Source organism: Pongo pygmaeus, chromosome 18, assembly GCF_028885625.2.
Source record: "Pongo pygmaeus isolate AG05252 chromosome 18, NHGRI_mPonPyg2-v2.0_pri, whole genome shotgun sequence".
Lineage (NCBI taxonomy): Eukaryota > Metazoa > Chordata > Mammalia > Primates > Hominidae > Pongo > Pongo pygmaeus.
In genome coordinates, this window is record NC_072391.2 from 34050883 (window position 1) to 34071918 (window position 21036).

Consider the following 21036-nt stretch of genomic DNA (forward strand, 5'->3'; position numbering starts at 1 on the left):
ATTGCCCGGGGGATGGGTCCCTGAGGCTGGGCCAAGCAGGAGCCCTCCGTGGCTGTGCGTGGGTGTCGAGGCTCCGGCCTTACCTCGCCAGGGGATGGACGAGATGGTCTCCGGAAGCCAGGAGTTGCGGAGGGCCGACTGGGATGAAGAAACCTCAGGCAGAGGAGTCCCGGGGAAGCAGCGCGCCATCCCAGCCTCAGGCCTGTTCGGAAGGTGTGGGGGTGAGTCTCCCCACAAGTCGTGCCCTCTGTGATCTTGAGGACAGGGTTGACTGTGAGCTTGTGGGCTGCCCTCTTACCCGAGGGTCGTTCTCGCTGAGAGCAGAACCCGGCAGCCTCAGGGGCTGCCTGGGAGTGGGTGTTTCTGTGCCACTGCTGTACTTCTCTGTGTGTGTGTGTCTCTTTCTGTCCTCTGTCTCTCTGTCTCTCTCTCTCTCTCTGTTTTTCTCTCTCTCTGTGTCTCTCTCTGTTTCTCTCTCTGTGTCGATTTCTCTCTCTCTCCCTCTCTCTGTGCGTGTGTGTGCCCGTGTGCGTGTGCGTGTTGGGATGAATGTGCCCTGTGCACTGGAAGGCAGTCTCTTACATGTCGGCCTGTCTTTGGTGGGCATCTTTCTGCGTCTCCACCTGGGTCGTATCGCCGGTTGTCAGTTGTTTTCCAGCGGTTCCACTTTGGGTTTGTGAAGGCCCCGGCGAGGTGGGGAGCCTGCGTGGTGATCCTGGAGCTCTCAGCTTCCATACCTGTCTCGGACAGAGAAGCTCCCTTGGTGTCCATGTGCCACCTGATGGCTGCATGGTTTGTCCACGGTGAAATGATGGTTTTTTGTTTTTTTTTTTTTTTCTCATTTACATCATTTGAACACCTTAAACACATTTCCAATATCTGACGTTTATGTGATATCTAATTTCTTCTAACCTTCATCTTGGTAGCTTATTTTTTGTGTACTTCATAGCATATAAAAAGTTGTAATTTGAAAATAATTTTGTTTTTGTATTTGAGAGATTATACATGGAATAACTTTAGTCAGTACTTTCTTTTGTTTATTCCACAAAGGCAGTTGAATAATCCTCAAAGCCTTGAGGTACCTGTGTTCACCCGGCACCTGAAGGGAACACTGGTTTCTCACTTTGATACTTCTACGGGTCCTTCTTTTAATTTACTTCTGGTCCTAGGAAACTCCCATGTTTTCCTATAAGTGTGTCGGCCATTTTATGAATTTTTGTTAACTTCTGAGTATGTTTAGATGTCTGCATTAAGTAAGATTTGCAGGCTAGGCACGGTGGCTCACACCTGTAATCCCAGCACTTTGGGAGGCCGAGGCGAGTGCATCACCTGAGATCAGGAGTCGGAGACCAGCCTGGCCAACATGGCGAAACCCCGCCTCCACTAAAAATACAAAAAATTAGCCAGGCATGGTGGTGGGCGCCTGTAATCCCAGCTCTTCGTGAGGCTGAGGCAGGAGAATCGCTTGAGTCCGGGAGGCGGAGGTTGAAGTGAGCCGAGATCGTGCCGTTGCACTCTAGCCTGGGCAACAAGAGTGAAACTCGGTCTCAAAAAAAGAAAAAAAAATTGTAAAGATGTTTTTGTTCTAAAACATCGAAACTTCACATTGCATACATAAGTAAAATATTTCACATTGATATTTTGTGCAGAATAATGTCTCGTAAGAAATTCCAATATTCTTCATTTAGAACATCACCACCAATAGTTGCGTGGGGTAATTTTTATTAATATTTGAATATATATTTATATTTTACACACATTTAAGATATAATCCTCCATGTTAAGAAATAATATGTGTTTATGACCAGAATTACTGTTTTTCTTTAATATTAAGACAATATTAGTAGAATTAATCTTGTGAATGTGGGAGGGGATCTCATTCTGTCACCCAGGCTGGAGTGGTGCAGACATGGCCCACTATAACCTCAAACACCGGGGCTAAAGCAATCCTTCCACCTCAGCCTCCCAATTAGCTAGGACTGCAGGTGCATGCCACCAAGCCTGGGTACTTTTAAAATTATTTTCTGGAGATGGAACTCACTGTATTGCCCAGGCTGTTCACAAACTCCAGACCTCAAGTAATTTTTTCCCTTTGGCTTCCCAAAGTGTTGAGATTACAGGAATGAGCCACTGTGCCCAGCCACTATAACGTTTTTAATGTTACCTAATATGATTGTAAAGGTATCAATCTCTCATTTACTCAGAAAGCTGAGATGGAAGAATCGCTTTAGCCTAGGAGTTAAAGGCTGCAGTGAGTTATTGTGTAACTGTACTCCAGCCTAGGTGACACAGCAAGATCCCTTCTCTAAAAAATAATAATAATAAAGAATACAGATTTGGGAAAGCACCCACTGATACAAAAATAACTGAAGGGTTTATTTTTAAATAAACAAAAGCATAGCATTTCTCTTTGTGTAAACCTTGTTGCCTTGCCTTTTATATCAAAGGGAAGAAAACTGTGAATAACTTAAGTTACCTTTTTTCACATAAATGCTGAAAAGGCTTACAAAAAATATACTAGTCTCTTGGTATCCTTGAGGAATTGGCTCAAGGATGTCTGATGGATATCAAAATCTAAGGATATTCAAGTCCCTAATATCAAGTGTCATAGTATTTGGATATAAATTATACATATTCTCTTATATACTTCAAATAATCTCTAGATTACTTATAACATGTAATATAATGTAATGCCATGTAGATAGGAGTTATACTGTATTCTGTAAGAAATAATGACAGGAAAAAAGGTCTGTACATGTTCAGTACAAACAGTTCCTTTTTCAAAAATATTTTTCATCTGCTTGGTTGGAATCATGAATGTGGAACCCAGGAATACATAAGGCCCCCTGTAATAATATTGTTACCTTTGGGATATTGAGGAAAATAGACTTAAATGCTACAGGAATTTTTAAGAGTGAGCCTTCATGCAGACTTCTAAATCTCAGGCTGTTTTTGAATGTTCACATTCACTATAAATAATAGTAAACTTAAAAATTCATAAAACCACACTTTAATAGTTTATAAATTAAATGACTAATTTATTTCTAATTTGATATTAATCCACTAATCAAGTTTTTAAAAAGTGCACAATATGTTTTTGCAAGTCATAAAAATATTTGTATTAATTTTGTTTGTAAATTAACTGATGTTGCACAGCATTTTCTGAAATGGGCAGAATATTAACTGCACTAGGGTGGCATGACAGCCTGAGGAGCTTTGCTGATCCACTGCCCTGTGGAATGTAATAATTATTTTAAAACAATCATTTAAAGCCTCTAAGAAATATCCTAAAGGCAAAAAGCAAATGAGGCACATCTATTCAAGGCAATTCACAAAAATCCCATGAGAAGTGTAAAAATCTGTGGTGTTTGAACACTGAACACTGCCTGCCTCTCCATCTGAGCTCAGTGAAATGAACACCACTCCAGACTGTGCACCTAAAAATACAAGGTTCTCTATCCACCTAAGCTTCCAGCAAGAGGTCTTTTTCTGAAGAAATTATGGCTTTAATATTTATTTTCCTACCTCCAGCTACCCATTACTGAGGTTACATACTGTGTGTGTGTGCTTAAAAGGTGGGAACATTGTGGCTGGGTGCAGTGGCTCACGCCTGTAATCCCAGCACTTTGGGAGGCTGAGGTGGGCTGATCACGAGGTCAGGAGATCAAAACCATCTCCTTACATGGCTTACATGGTGAAACCCCATCTCTACTAAAAATACAAAAAAATTAGCTGGGCATGGTGGCGGGCACCTGTGGTCCCAGCTACTCTGGAAGCTGAGGCAGGAGAATAGTGTGAACCCGGGAGGTGGAGCTTGCAGTGAGCCGAGATCGCCGCCACTGCACTCCAGCCTGGGCGACAGAGCGAGACTCCATCTCAAAAAAAAAAAAAAAAGAAAAGAAAAAAATTAGTGGGAACATTTTTTCCTACCCAATCCTTACTGATGGACTAGAAGCTCTACTGTAAGCATGGTGTGCCCAGACTACTGGGACACTGATCAGCCTTGCCCCAGCTTGTGAGATGGTGGATCCATGCCAGGAGACAGGCTGTGAAGATATCGGGCTGCTGTCCCTCCTCTCCATTGAACACTTTCTTCAAAAGACAGGATCAGTCAAAAAGCAGCTTGCCGTTTTCTCCACTCAAGCTTCAGCATTCTATCAGAAAGACTTTTTGAGGTGAAAAGAAGCAAGTCATAAAGCAGAGAGTGCCTCATCTCTTGCCAAAGAAATTCATTTGAATTTTAACAGATTTTAAGAAGTTCAAGCCAAAGAGCACCCCATCTTCAAGACAGAGAAAATAGAGGTTGAAAGTAGTTAGCAAGTAATTTATGAAGTTAGTGAAAATAAAGCCTAGACTGTAGGCCAGCTAGTATGTAGGAAAAACAAACAAACAAACCAGAAAATAACATAGCTAGGAGAAAATCATTAAACTTCTAGACAATATCACACACTAACCTTAGACAGTATTCCTATAAAGAAGCAATACGTTTGCATCACCTTATAGGACAAACTTATCCCAGGACTTTGTTGCAAATAGCCCTCAGAGAGTAATTAGTGCAGTTTAACATCTGAGTGCTTTCCAAGAGGGGAGCAGAATCCCACCAATACCACTGTCATCCCTGGAAGACTGTGGACAGAGTCAAAGCTGAGCCACTCCCCATCCCATTGAAGATCAATGAGAGGCTTAACACTGTGAGGCAGAAATAAACTTCACCAAGATAATCCAGCCAGCCGCTAAACAGAAAACCAGGCTAATAATGACAACACAGACTAAAGAAGGGGAGCATACAATGAGAAGTTTCACTATATTATCTAAACTGTCCAGCCTATGATGAAAATTATGAGAAATGCAAGGAAACATGAAAGTATGACCCAAAAACTGGGGAAAAAAAGAATAATCAGCAACAAAATCTGCCTGGAACAACAATAGATGTCAGAGTTAACAAAAAAATACTTTCATGTAGACATAAATATGTTCATAGAACTAAAGGAAAGCATGACAGAAGGCATAAAGAAAGTAACATCTTGAGAGTAAACTAGAAAAACAAAACAAAAGAAACAGAAACTAGCAAATAACATGGGTTGACAAGAATGCAGAAAAATTAGAAGAATTGTGCACTCTTGCATGTATAATGTATAATAGTACAGGAGCCATGGAACACAGTATGTGAATTACTCAAGAATTTAAAAATAAAATTACCACACTATCCAGTAATTTTGCTTTTGGGTATATGCCCAAAATAATGAAAAGCAAAGTTTTAAGAGGATATTGGTACACCAGTGTTTACAGCAGAATTTTTGACAACTAAAAAGTAAATGCAATTCATATGTCTATCAATGGATAATGTGAAAAACAAAAAGGGGTGCATGCATACAATGAAACATTATTAAGCCTTATACAAAATGGAAATTCTGACACATGTATGATATCTGTGTACCTTAAGGACTTTATGTGAAATAAGTCAATCTTAGAATGAGAAATACACATGATTCCACTCATATCATATATCTAAAGTAATCGAATTCATGGGGACAAAAAGTAGAATGGCAGTTTCCAAGGATTGGGGTATAGGAGAATGAGGAGTTACTGTTTCATGGGTAAGTGTTTTAGGTTTGAAAGATGAAAAAATTCTGGAGATGGAAGGTGGTAATGGTTATACAACATTGTGAATATACTTAATGCAACAGAACTGTATGCTGAAAATGATTAAGATAGTGTGTGATTAAGATGGTAAAGATGGTATATAATTTTGCTCAGGATGCCATAACGAAATGCAATAAACTGGGGGGCTTAAACAACAGAAATTTATTTTCTTACAGTTTAAGAGAATTAACGTGTCAATATGAGCTAATACAACATTCTACTCTTTGTAAGTTACCGAGTGCCATGAATTCTGTTATAGAAACAGAAAACAGAATTAAACACAAGATTTATTTTACACTGTGGCCATGCCAGATTATTCACCAAAATATTACCTTTCCACATTCTAAATCATGGAACAACATTGAAAACCATGAAACACTTATCCTCTAATTGACAAAGTAAAGAAATCTTGTTATTTTTACCTATAGAAGTCAGGTTCCTGAAGATTTCCTGCATTACACCTCTACAGAGCACCTTCTGGGAAGAAGGCAGCAAATTGTACTTCTCCTAAGTGAAGTTGACAGCCACATCCTCAGATGCAACTTAGTCCTAAAACATCATCCCACGTTTATGTAGACAATTGGTGAGAATGATTGCACTGAAAATCTATAGTCAATTCACAAGACATTCACCTGATTCTGTGCTGCCCAAACATTTATTCCAGGATTTAGTAGACAGAACTGTTATTCTCTGTCCACAAATACTTCCTCCCACACAGCAGTCCTGATGCTAAAATTGAACTATCCAGCAGGCAAAGGCAGAGTAGCCTTTTGGTTGTTGGGCCCAGGGAGTAAGATGTGCTACTAGGTCACTTCTACTTTCTCCTTGTTCAGTGTATTGCTAGTACCTGTCATAACAATGTCCTACTACATGATGTGCATATAAAAGTTAATTTTAGCCATCCTAAGACAAATTATCCTTAGAAAGGCCTGCTCATAATGTTTCACCTTTGCTGGTATCAAAGAACTTAGATTTAGGGAGGGATCTCAACAACCTATGTGATAGGAGTAGCTCAGTGTGGCTAAAAAGTTTATCTAAACAATATGGCATTTGCTGAACTCCTGTATTGCTTCTGAAAGTCTATTATTTTAATTCATTATCACAGCACTGCCTAGGGGATCATCCTCCAAAAAATACTCTGAGCCCTGAGTATCTAATGAACTTCCCTCGTAGACAATATTTCACAAGTATATTGTCACAACTTGTTCATTGGGAAAGTGTGTCCATCCCCTGTGGTTACATGAAGAGAAAACATTTGATAGCTTGTAAAATGTATACTCCAGAACAAATTTAATTGAGAAATAAATAAGACTAAAAATATTTAAGAATTACAACAGAAAAAGTTTAAAAATTCTATTAGCAACTGTCAAAGCAGAATGAGTAAGTGGAAACGTAGCACATGTTCTTAAAAATAACCCATATCACCTGGATGTCACCTCTTACAAATGAAGTCCTAAAATTCAGAAATCCCCAAAACGGGCTTTTTAGTAGTTAACAAAAACTACTTTTCAAAATGTATAAAAATAATAAATGTCTAATACAGTTTCAAAGTCTTCTGAACAAAAATGTAATAGCTTGCCAAATATCCATAAAGTATTCTCAAATATAATATTTAAAACAGTGTAGTATTAGCAGAGATGTAAAGAAATAGGCCATGAGAAAGAAAAAGAAAATCTTTAATGAGGTAGAGTTTATATGGAAAGTTGACTAATGACAGAGGAAACACTATAAAATAGTGTAGAAAATCTCAAGCACTTTAAAATGTGAATCAAATTTAATTGGTATTTAATCGGTAAAATGCATTCATTCCTCTCTATTCTATGGATAATAATCAATTGATTGTATATTCAAATGTGCAAAATACAACTGGCAAACTTGCAGAAGTCGCCGTGGGGTTATTTTTTGACAAAGAATAGGCAGTTTTTGATGTAAGGAAAAGAGACAACAAGAAGCTAACACGTTCAAATATATTAAAATTAGAGAATTAAAAGACAAAAAACTGACACACAAATCTGCAATACATACAATATTAAAAAATTAATATGCATAGTAAAAATAAATGAATAAATAATTTACCATATATGAAAGAGGATTCATCTCCTTGGCAATAGAATACTCAAATAAAATATAATATAGATAATATTTAACATTTATTACAAAAAGAAAGATTAGTCAACCAGAGAATTCTAAGTGTTGATGACCACACCTAACAAATAATTATGCATGAATAAAGGAAGAGCCTGTGGATACCCTTTATTGCTATTTATTGTGATTTGGAATTTACCACATTCTGCAGTCTAGTAATTTTTCTATACTGTCCAGAAAATTGATTGTGCATTTGCATTTGGAGACTGAAGAAAATGATAGGAGTAATATTTCTTTCCAAGAGCAAACAGTTGACTTGAAAAAGCCCACTGAAGTGGACAAGTGGATAGCACATAGCCTTAGACACTAGTGTGTGTAAAACAAATTGAGGCAAGGAAACCACTGATAAACATTTTCATTTTAATCCATTAATATTCATAGCATAAATAATACATGTTTAAGATGGTGAATTTGATGGTTGCCCTGATTTGATCATTACACAATGTATGCATGTATGGAAATTTTACATTGTACACCATAAATATGTAAATTACTATTTGTCAATCAAAAATAAAATAAAACTGAAAAAAGACACCAAAATAATAAAAATAATAGAATTATATACTGGGACAAAAATAAATAAATTAAACCTGATTGAATGTTGGAACCTCCAGCTACCACTTTTTCTTCCCTCACCCTCTACATTTCACATACTTTGACTATCCTTAGGAAGTACAGTTGCCTTTCCTTGGAATCATTAGTAAAGATTAAGGAGATGCTTGCCTTGGCTGCTTAAGCATGTATGTTATAACACCCAAAGAATAATGAAAACACTGTTCAAATTTATGGTGTGAAGGAAAATAAATAACCTTAATTTTTTAAAATTAACTCAGTGTTGAAGCCCTATGTCTTCTGTCTCCCATATGTGAGGTAAAAATTATGAGGAATTTATTAGTATTAAAAGTATCATTTAAAGAGGAAGAAAATAGAGATCTCTGTGCACTTGAATGATAACTCACACGTATTTCAGGCTTAGAATGTAAGGAGATGGAGGTGGAATAATGTCTTTATTTTAGGCAGGAGCCTCTGAGAATAAATGCAATGGGTTAATAAGGCAAGAGAGCCTCAGGATGCTACTTTCTTTTCCCTTGCCTCAGAGTGGGCTGTGACTCATCACTCAGGGCTTCCTCCGTCACATGCCCTCTCTCTTTGCAATTGATGTCACAAAGTTCTGCTGACACTCTCTGTGACAGAGCTGTTTGGAACTCACCTTGTGTCCCCATCCTGAGCTGCTAGCTCCCATCTCTCCACTCGGTGAGCAGCTCCTATGGCCGATCCCCAAGTGCAGGGTACTCTGGGCTTCTCTCTTCCCTGACAGCCCCAGACAGAGGAGACAGAGATCTTGGGGTGAGACTCGAGCTTCTTCCAGAGTGAGTCTGTCCCACAAGGGCTACACCCCAGCCTAGAAGACATGCCCAAAATGCCTGTCACCAAATGTTCAAAGACCCTGTGAGGTACATCTAGACTGAAGTGAAGCCGTTTTAGCCCAGTCTTTCTTCTTGAAGGTATTTACCATAGTTTATGACACATAATAGTGTTCAATAAGTAGCACGTTTTCTCTTTTCCTGCCAGGGAGTCACAAAAAAAGAGCTACAGAGAGAAAGTGTAAAAGAGAGAGGAAAAAGTGTATTACTGAAGTGAGGGTCGGGAATGTTTGTGCATGAGGCTGATTTGAGCGAAGATCTGAGAAGGAGATTATGGATTGTTCTGGATTAGTTACACCATTTCACCATGATAGCATCTTCTATAATCTCTATCGAAAATGACTGCTTTGCTTGAAAGCTTTTCCCCCAGAAGGTACTGGTGTGTTACCTTTATCAGCTTAAAAAAACTAAGCCATACAATAAATTAAATATTGTATGTATTGTTTATCAGCTTAAAAAAATTAGGCCAGGGATGATGGCCCATACTTGTAATCATTTTGGGAGGTGAAGGCAGGTGGATCTCTTGAGCTCAGGAATTCAAGACCAGCCTGGGCAAGATAGCAATACCCCATCTCTAAAAAAAACAAAACAAAACAAAAATTAGTGAGGTGCAGTGCCATGGCTCTGTAGTCCCAACTACTTAGGAGGCTGAGGTGGGAAGATCGCTTGAGCCAGGGAGATTGAGGCTGCAGTGAGCTGAGATCCAACCACTGCACTCCAACCTGGGTGACAGAGTAAGACCCTGTCTCAAAAAAAAAAATACATTTCTGGGGTTTTGTTTTGTGTTTTTGTGTTGTTTAAGTAACTGGTATTTTCAAGCTAAAAATTAAAAGTATTATGGAAAAACTAATAATGTATTCATAGGGAAAGAATAAGGTCATATAATTTATTTGTTATAAGATGTAAATGTTATGTTCTAGAAACTTTTTCTCTGATTTGTAAAATTTTCCCTCTCAAGAAAGTTTTTCTTTATGTCTTATAATTTAAAGACACCCTGAATTACTTAAAGCGTGATAGTTCTGTTGTTGAAGTGAGGATAATGTTGCATACAACCTGACTTTTGTGGAATCGTCTTACCCTACTTTTCATAACAGAGATACCAAGGGTTGGCCTTAAGAAACTGGGGCTATTTTTGCATTGTGATTTCAGAGATGCTGAAAATACTGATTTTCTGATACCCAAAATTACACTAAATATTTAAGAGACTTGGGCTTTTTTGAGTCTTGAAAAGTTTTCACCCTGAGTTTCTATTAAAATCTAAGATGAAAAGCAGCTTCCACCCAGAATCCTACCAGGGGTTGCTGCCAGCCAACTGAATGACTTGGATTACAAGTGTGAGCCACCATGCTCACCCATCCAATATCAATTTTTACTGCAATGTTATAGTCTGGTACTAGCATAAGTATAGATTCATGTAGGCCAACGGAATAGAATAGAAGGGTCACTAATAAACACATTAACTTATGGTAAATGGATTGTGTCAAAGATGCCAAGAAATTGTAATAGGAAAAGTCTTTTCAAAAAATTTTGCTGGGAAAATTAAATATACACTTTGCCAAAGGAAAAAGTGGACCCCTAACTCAAACTGGAGACCCCCAAAAATACTCAAAAAGGGTAATATATCAAAATGTAAGAGGTTAAACACAAAATTATTTGGAGAAATCTTATAGTTAAGATTTGTATTCTTGGGTTACATAAATATGTCTAAGACATTACACCAAAGGCACAATTTTATTAAAAAAAATTATACTTTATTGAATTGGAAACTTTTGTTTTTAGAACATCAAAAGGAATATGAAAAAATATGCTGCTTAATGGGAGAAAATATTTTAAATTGTATACATTATTTGGGTCTATTAGGGTTTATGAAGAACACTGTATATATATATAAAATCTTGTTTATATATGGAATCTTAAAAACCAAACTCAGAGAAGCTAGTATCTAGAATATATAAAAAACTCTTAAAACAACTATTGACCAATTAAAAATGGACAAAAGATTTGAATAGACATTTTCCATAGAAGTTACACAATTGCCAATTTGCTCAATTTCATTAGTTGTTAAGAAAATACAAGTCAAACCACAATTAATACTAGTTGACACCCACTAGAATGGCTGTACCAAAGATACAATGACAAATGTTAGAAAAGAAGTGGAGAATATGGAACTCACGTATGCTGCAAATAGGAATGTAAAATATTGCGCCACCTTGAAAACAAAACAACACGAAATAAAAATGTGGCTATCCCTCAAAATGTTGCACATAAAATCACCATAGGACACAGAAATTCTAACCCAAAGTTAGTATGCAAAGGAAATTCCTATAATCATACAAAGACTCTTATATGAATGCTCATAACATGTGGTCATGTCCATGCAATAGAACGCTACTTGCCGTCCAAGAGGAATTATGTAATGATGCAAGCTACAACAGAAATGAAACCCAAAAACATTAGGCTAAATGAAAGAAACCAGTCCCAAAACACCACATAATTCATGATCCTGGCTATTAGAAACTCTGATAATAGGCTCATCTATAGAGACATAAAATTGATTGTTGTCTAGATCTGACATGGCAAAGGTGAATGCAAATAGGATGCAGTTTCCTCTTAAGGGATACAAATATTCTAAACTTAGGTGGTAATTAAGCTCGCATGGCTCTATAGATATACTAAATAGCCTGGTGTTGTACTTAAAATATGTGATTATATAAAGTATACCTCAGTAAAGCGTTTTAAAAAATTAACATATCAACATACACTAAGGTTAAGATTTTCAGAAACCCAAGTCACAGATTGTAAAAATGAAATCTATTTCTTGTCCATTTCAAAGCATAATAAAGAAAAGGGAGGCGGCAAGCTAACACGCAAAGATTTGGTTACTGATGCAGGGGTATTAATGGGCAGGAACCGTGTGATTCGTTTAACCAGGTCAGAAAAGCAAAGGAAATGATTGTAATTTATTGAAGACCACTCTGACTCAGAGTGACTCAGATTGTTAGGAATGTGAAAGCTGTACTCGTAGGTTTGGGCATATTTCTTATCAAACACAGATCAAAAGAGATATCTCACAGAAAGGTTATCAACGACTCTCCTATCTGCAGTTGCCTAGAGTTTTACAGTTGTCTACCGCCACTCCTAAAACTGCACTGTAGTCACTCATTCTGAACCCAGTGTAACACTCAAATCTAATACGAAACTCCACATTTCATGACTACCACATTCAATCATTTGCCTTTTTTTTTTTTTTTTTTTTTTCATTTTTTGGCCAGCCCTCCGCATTCCCTCTGTTTGTAGCCCTACCTGTCGCCGCTCGCTCTGGAGCAAAATTGTCCACCTCGGGAGCTCGGGCTGCGGGTCCGAGTTCTGCACCAGGTGCCCATGTTGGCTGGCTCAGGAGCTGTGGGGCGGGCTTGGCGCTCACAGGGCGCAGATGTCCCCTGACAGTCCCGGCAGCCTGCGGCCGCCCCCCGCACCAGGCCGCGCTCCCCTCAGTAGGCACCCCAGGGGCTTGGATCTGCTCTGGAAACTGCGCCTGGCAGAGAAGGAGCAGTGGGAGCGCAAACCTTACCCTCCGCTCCGCACCGTCGGCCAAGTAAACCCAATCCAATTCCGTAATAAAAGGATGCAGAGGTGCGCGACTAGCTCCGTCCTTTCCTGCTGCCGGCCCTTAAGGGGTGGCGCCGCTGTCCCCAAGGCTGGAGGAGGTTCCCCGCCCAGGAGCACCGCGACTCCCCCGAACTGAGTTTGCCAAGCGCCACGTGTGGCAGGCGGGAGCCCCGGCCTCCTGGCCGCCTCCACCGGGCGGTGCGGAGGGCGAAGCCCTTCCTCCGGGACCCAGAAAGGTCTGACGCCGGGAAAATACCCCGCCCCGGGTTGGTGCGACCCCAGGGGCCCCATGGATCTATCTCACAGACGCCCTACAGAAGGTCCCTGCAAGACCTAACTTGCTGAGGCACCTTCCTTCCACACTTTACCCCTCGGGGGAGCCATCATTTCCCTGTGAGCCCCCCTAGATTATTCCTGCACACCCCGCATTGACCTCTGGCCTTGGAGCACCCTGGAGTTTTCCCCGCCCGGAACTGTGGGGCGGGGACTCCACAATTATTCCCCTCCAAAGACCCTTCTCAAACCTGTCTCCTGGCATCAGCGACGCTGACACACCGCGGCAAATGCCCAGGCTGCCCTCTTCCCCGTCCCAACCACCTCGGAGTCTCCACAATGACTTCCCCAGGTCGAGGGCTGTACTGAGACCCCGCACAGCGACCCCGAAACACAGGGCGACCCTCCAGCACTCCCTCAGACATCCCGCCCACCCTACAGGGGAGACCAGGCCCCACCCTCCACTCAGGCGATGGCTTCCCCCCACCACCCCTAAAAGGATGCTTTCCCGGAGACCACGCACAGGGTACCTCTGTCACACAGGGGCGACCCTATGAATCCCTCCCCAGACATCCTCGCGCCCTCTCCAGAGGGAGATTGCACAAGCAGAGAACTCCCCTGGAGAGGATCCTCAGACACCATCCTCAAAGCCACCACCCACAACCAGAAAGACCCAAGGGAGAATCGTGGCCACAAAACCCATGTCCACACATGCACCCCTCCAGGCCGGCATCTCCAGGGCCCCCACTCATGGCCACCTCACCCCATGGTGACCTCAAAACGCTCTCCCTACGTTGCAGGGAAAGAAAGGGAGAGTCCAGCCAAACTTCCCGCAGGAGAATCCATTTTCCTTTTATTAATTATGCAGCGGAGCTAAAGTGCAGGGCACGAAGGATTTTACACAAAATTGTAAGTTCTTATGTAGAGGTTTTCATGGAAATTTAAACATTTAACAACGATAGGGATAATAGATAATAAACCCATCCTAAGTACATTATCACTAGGTTTCAGCAATTCTTATTTTGCCATTTATTTTCAACTATCAATCCAAATATCCTAGTAGTATTTTAAATCAAATATAAGATACAATATCATTAATTTTGGAAAAATTTAAGTAACTATATCTAACAAGTGAAGATAAAAAAGAAAATATCATTATCACAACTAATACAATTTTTAATATATAAAATAGATAAATTTGTGTATTCACCAAAGAGTAGACTCTACAACCACTGAAGTTTTGCATGAAATGTTTTAACATGTTTAGTCTAATATTTTATCTTCAGACACAAAATATCAATACATGAAAATATTCAATTACATATAAAGGGCCATAGATTATGGTTGGAGGAGGAAATCACAAATCAACAGTGGGATATTCCAAACCACTGCACTGTGAAAATAAAAGCAAGAAAGAAAATAGGGATTCCTATTGTTCCCGATAAAAGGAAAGGAAAGGTAACTCCTAGAAAGCCACTCCCTCACTTTGCCATATTCAAATGTCTAGAACAAGGCACAGGTCTGGCCATACCCAAGGAAAGATTCAGGGTGTAACAAAAGACAGCAGAGATCATAAGGGCATCTTAGGATTCTGCCCCTCACATCCACCCTTGCACAAAACTTGATCTAACGTCTCACATTGGTGGGGATCTGGTCTTGTAAGAAAAAAGAAAGTCTCAGAAAGTGTTTCCCTTGTAGACTCTGAGGCAGTTGATCCTCAGTGCCTTCTATTTTGGAAGCCAGAAAATTCTTTCATGATTGAGAAGGGGGGCAGTCCTGTGCACCATAGAAGTCCCATTGTTGACTGCATGTCAGTGGGTGCCGCCAGTTATTACAACCAGAACTGTGTGGGCAAACTTCCTCAGGATGCAGAAGCCGCTCCTGTGAGAACCGCTGCTCCTCTCCATATGTGAACAGACTGACAGGTGCAGGCAGCACCAGCAATCTCTTGAACCACTGAAGTGCACTGGAAAATGTGAGTTGTGGTGTGTCCCTGTGTTAGAATTATTGAGAGGCTTTTGTTTTGCTGACAAGTGCTGAGACCATACAATGCACCAGGGCAAGATTAGCTGGGAACATGATCTTCTGATAATGTTTTGAACCCAGATGTTCCTCCTTTGTTGTTTTCCCGGAACTGGGTATATTCAGTTTTCACTTCCGTAGCTCCCCTAACAATCCCAAGGCCAGGTCTTTTACTGCTTCCCTAGGTGGTGTGACCATTATTGGCCTGGGGGAAGATGAGCTGATTTAATCTCTTCCTTTATAACCATGACGTAGGGGCCTCATTTCACATGCACAGATTCCCTCCAAAGACTAGATGAGCAGGCCTGAGCCACCCTGGTGCTTGGAGTAATGACAGCCTTGCCCCGATGCCACTCTCTCCCAGTCATTGTTGAGTTTTGGGCCATCATGTATTCAGTGCCTCAGTGGACAGAGAACCGAACCCAGGTGCTCTCACAAATCTGGAGCCAATTCTAAAGTTTTTTGAGCTCTAGCTCAGCTCAGACTACTGTCACCTGCTAGGGACTGTGGGTGACTGTGGACACTACTGGCACCTGCTTGAGACTGTGGGTGACTGTGGACTCTGAGCTGGGATGTGCTGTGTCCATGTGACACTCCTTCTCCCCAAGAGTTGTTCAAGGTGGTGCCCTAGGAATGCCATCTGGACCCAGTGGAAGAGGAAGGGCAGGAAGCACCTGGCACCCACTGTTCATACCACCATCACCCAGTTCCACAATGTGGCTAACTGGAAGATGCTTCCTCTCAATGAAAATCCTAAACACTAACAACAACAACAAATAACAAAACAAATAACAAAACAAAGAAAAAAAAGAAAATCCTAATTTTGTTGTTTCTTTCAGCAGAAGTGATATTTTCTAGTCTTTACAGTTGAGAAGCTCAGGGTCTTTTAAGGCTAATTTCTCTCTTTAAGATAAGATGGCATTAGAGCACCGAATACCAATGAAGTTCATGCTGATAGCCCTTTTCATTGCAGCGGCATCTCGATGCAAGTCTTTGTATTCACACGGCCGTGACCTAGCCTAGGAAAGTAAATCAAAGAGAAAACAGGTATAATTTTAAAAAGGGCTCCAACTTATTATTATTTTTTTGAGACTTGAGTCTCGCTCTGTCGCCAGGCTGGAGGCAGTGGTGCGATCTCCACTCACTGCAAGCTCCGCCTCCCGGGTTCACGCCATTCTCCTGCCTCAGTCTCCCGAGTAGTTGGGACTACAGGCACCAGCCACTGCACCCGGCTAATTTTTTGTATTTTCAGTAGAGATGGGGTTTCACCGTGTTAGCCAGGATGGTCTCGATCTCCTGACCTCGTGAACCACCGGCCTTGGCCTCCCAAAGTGCTGGAATTACAGGCATGAGCTACCTCACCCGGCCGGGCTCCAGCATTTTTTAAAAGGCACCGCTGATGAGAAGCCACACATACAGATCCCTTTAGATGGTTCCTTTGCAGCTGCTTTGGCTGAGGTTTACAGGGTCAGGTTCTGAGGATGCTACTCCCTGCCCATTCACTAAGGTAATCTCCTTTAAGGGCTATGAATAGATTGCCAGAGCCAAGAGGAACTTACTTTATTAAGTTATTTTAAAATTGGGCTCATCGCTTAATGATACAGTTACATAAAAAATAAAATAGGACTCCCAAATATTTCAAGAGTATTGTGACAAGATCCTAACAACAATATCATCTGCTACCTGTGCCCCTGTTCCTTCAACATAATAAACATGCACTGGTGCCAAAAAATCAATTTATTCAGCGATTCAAATTCTACCCAATCTTTATTGGTTACTATATACTCAAAGCAAATTTTAATGAGACAGGTGTGTGCTGGGCTATTTTGGAACATCCAAGAAGTCCAATGACTGAAACACCATAAGGTGCTACTTTACTTGCACATTGTGGTAGAAAAATGTATTATTCCAAAGTACCACCAAGATACCAGAGAAAGTGCCAATTTTATATGTGTCTATTTCAGTTGTAATTTTCCTGTATACTCACCAAGGGTCATAAGCCATAAATCTTACGTTGCCCCATGAAAGTTACCACTTTCATTAAAAACCCATGACCTTCCTACAGACAGTACTTGAAACACTGGCACCTTGTACAGTCTAAGTACAGGTCTCTCAGCCACTACTGCTTTGTCTAATAAACTCACGGGACTGCACTGTATTATATACAGTAGACAATGACGTAAATTTCCAAACTGTGTAAGTAAAAGACGGTCAAGAGTGGTAAAGTGCATTGTGTATACAGATATAATTAGGAATACAATTGCATTTATTCACGTATTGTTGTCTGAATGGATAGAGGTTAAAAAAAAACCCATTAAAATCACATTAAATTTAAGTAAAAATATTCTGAATTATGGTCATAGCAGAAAGAATATCAATAATTTTTTAAGAATATGGATCATTGGCTGGAGCGGTGGCTCACACCTGTAAATCCAGCACTTTGGGAGGCCAAGGTGGGCAGATCACCTGAGGTCAGGAGTTTGAGACCAGCCTGATCAACATGGCGAAACCCCATCTCTACTAAAAATACAAAATTAGCCGGGCGTGGTGGCGCATGCCTGTAATCCCAGCTACTTGGGAGGTTGAGGCAGAAGAATTGCTTGAACCCGGGAGGTGGAGGTTGCAGTGGGCCAAGATCGTGCCATTGCACTCCAGCCTGGGCAACAAGAGTGAAACTCCATCTCAGAAAAAAAAAATGTATATGGAGGATCATTGGCTGGGCGTGGTGGCTCACACCTGTAATCCCGGTACTTTGGGAAGCTGAGGAGGGTGGATCTCCTGAGGTCGCGAGTTCAAGACCAGCCTGACCAACAGGGAGAAACCCCATCTCTACTAAAAATACAAAATTAGCTGGGTGTGGTGGCACATGCCTGTAATCCCAGCTACTCAGGAGGCTGAGGAAGGAGAATTGCTTGAACCCAGGAGGTGGGGGTTGCCATGAGCCAAGATCGCGCCATTGCACTCCAGCCTGGGCAACAAGAGCGAAATTCTGTCTCAAAAAACAAAAAATTAATTAATTAATAAAGAATATGGATCCTTCTATAAACCATAACAGATAAGAAATATGATGCCAAAGAAATAAGCTCTTTGGTCTGTTAATTTTAAGGCTTTCATTTTCCTAATCACTACTTAATATGATTTTGTAACAGATGTTGGCTTTTGTGGCCAATGGAAAATTCCACTAAGTGACTTCACATCCTTACCTCCAGTTTCTGTGCTTTATCTTTGTGAAGAAAACCAAATAGAAAATACAGGTCATGGTCATTTGCCAAGGCACACAGATCGAAGTAATATTTTGCATAGACACTGGCGGATACATGAATATTAAACTCAAGTAGCTCCAAGAAACACTTCTCCATCTTGCTCCTAGGGGAGGAGAAACACAATAAAACCAACATAGGACAATTCTAGTCAAGTGGGTTAACTTAAAAAATACCATTCTGAGCTACTAGGATGCTCTAAATTCTGTTTTGAAACAAATAAAGGCTGCCTGGTCGGGTTCCTACACTAATGTCCAAACAAGACACAGCTGCTTGGGGTCTCTTCTGCATCCCAGCACCCCAAGTTTGGGATGAGGGAAAGGTGGAAGCCCCTTCTGCACTCCTGCTGCAGACTCGGGGCTCATTCTTGAGAGTTCCCTTAGGGCAGCTGCACAACTCAAACTCCATGCTCACTCACGAGCCCCACAATAGCAATCACATGACAGGAATGATGGGTGCCATTTATTAGCTCTGAAGGACCTCCAGGCATTTTTACCAGGACAATAACAGGAAGGGGCTTACTGAAGTAGAGAAGCACCAACAGGAGGACTGGGCACATCACCATGGCAACAAATGGACCCACGGAGAGCCACCCTATTATCTCAGAGGAGGAAAAACTCTAAGGCTACAAGAAGGATTCATCCCAAATAAATACATAACCAAGCTGCATTCCATGGCAAAAAGAATCTCCTTCCCTTTGCTCCAGCCCACAAGGCTATGTCAAGGGGGCATAAAGCAAGTTTCTGCTCACCTTAGTATTATGGAGAGTTGAAACTGCCACTATGACAGGGCAAGGATATGCTTTAAATTTTGAAAGGCAGAAAAATCAAGGAGAGACATTTTGGCTAGACTAAACCCATTTTATGATGTGATTTCTAGTAGGGCCCTGGCCTTATACACGCAGTCTTGCTCCTGAGTTGGGAATGCAACCCTGAAGTGCTCAGCATCTGTCACCCCTGGCCAGAATGGGATTTGGGAGAGTTGAATGCAGTGGGAGAGGAAAGGGCTGGGAGCTGTCCTCTGCCACATGGTCATCCAGCCGCCCTCACCAAGGCTAAATTAATAGGTACACAGTTAGAGTAAATCTGGCTGTTTTCAGAGTAACCCCTGTAATGAGTTAATTGCTTAAAAATGGGCAGTATCTGAACAATACATTTGGTTTCTTGGTTTGAAAGTTTTTAATATTTTATTGAAAGTTTTTAATATTTTACCCACTGGCTAAGTCAACAAATGCTTGATGTTCTCCTGTAAGGGGGACAGTTAGACCACAAGCCAAGATGTGGTGATCTAATTTGCTGAACTTAAAACCCAGCTGAACCTACTTCCAAAATTAATTTTCTCTTCACATGTCGATAAGTCTATAGAAATTTAAATATATATATATATTTGAATTACATATATGTATAACTCGAATTATTGAATTAACTTCTAACCTCCAAGCTGTCCTTGTTGATTCCTAGGCAGAAGCCAAACTAACTTTGGGATGAACTTAGTTTATAGTTTAACTTTGAAACAAAGACGGTAGCAGCCCTTTCCCAAAACAAACCTGCTTCCTGCCTGGGGACTGGACTGCCTTTCCAGGACTAACAAATTAGCCACAAGATTAGAAATTATGGTTTAGGAGTCATGCGGCTGAAGGCTGCAAGAGTCTGAACCTCCCCATATTGCTCCTGGGAATAATATCACCATTGTAAAACCTAAGATCAGTGCTTGAGATATTTTGCAGGCCCTGTACTGGGATCAGGTGGCACCACTCCAATCAACAAACTTGGCTCATCTGGTTTTGTGGCCCCCACCCAGGAGCCAACTCAGTGCAGGAGGACAGCTTCAACGCTCTCTGATTCCATCTCTGATGCGACCAATCAGCACTCCCCACTTTCTGACCCCCTACCCACCAAATTATTCTTTAAAAAACCATCCCAGAGTTTTTGGAGAGACTAATTTGAGTAATAGTAAAACTGGTCTCCCGTACAGCTGCCTCTGCATGAACTAAACTCTTTCTCTATTGCAATTCCCCTGTCTTAATAAATCAGCTCTGGCTAGGCAGCAGGCAAGGAGAACTCAGGCAGTCACAAACCGTGCTTCCTTCAAGGCACCAGTTTTCAAATGGATGACTATGAGCAAGGCCACTTTAGTGTTTGCAACATCCAAAGTACTTCCGTTAGTTTCAAATTCATTTGCGGTCACACTCTGCTAAAATCGCTACCAGAAATACCACCACGATCACTTGGTTTACACTATTAGCAAAGTGGTGGCAAAAATAGATTTTTGTTTTTGTTTTTGAGACAGGGTCTGGCTCCATCACCCAGGGCTGGTGTGCAGTGATGTGATCACAGTTCACTACACCCTCAACTTCCCAGGCTCAGGCAATTCTCCCACCTCAGACTCCCAGGTAGCTGGGATTACTACAGCTGCCTGCCGCCATGCCTGGATAATTTTTTTAAAAAAATTTGTACAGACGGGGTTCACTGTGTTACTCAGCAGGTCTTCAACTCCTGAGCTCAAGCGATCCACTCACCTCAGCCTCCTGAAGTGCTGGGATAACAGGTATGAGCCGCTGAGCTCAGCCACAAAGGGGTCATTTTTAAATGTAGATATACACTGAGGTATATCTACAATAGACACTATATCTTCAATTGCAGACATACACTGAGGTGATT

At 41.0% G+C, this 21036-nt stretch overlaps 1 long non-coding RNA gene across 1 annotated transcript in view; it reads left to right on the top strand.

The window, feature by feature from the left end:
- LOC134738580 (uncharacterized) overlaps positions 1–21036 on the top strand; it is a 26225-nt gene continuing 5189 nt past the window's right edge. Inside the window, exon 1 of the long non-coding RNA XR_010124391.1 lies at positions 1–221. This is a non-coding gene — a long non-coding RNA (uncharacterized LOC134738580). The remainder of the gene's footprint in view (positions 222–21036) is intronic.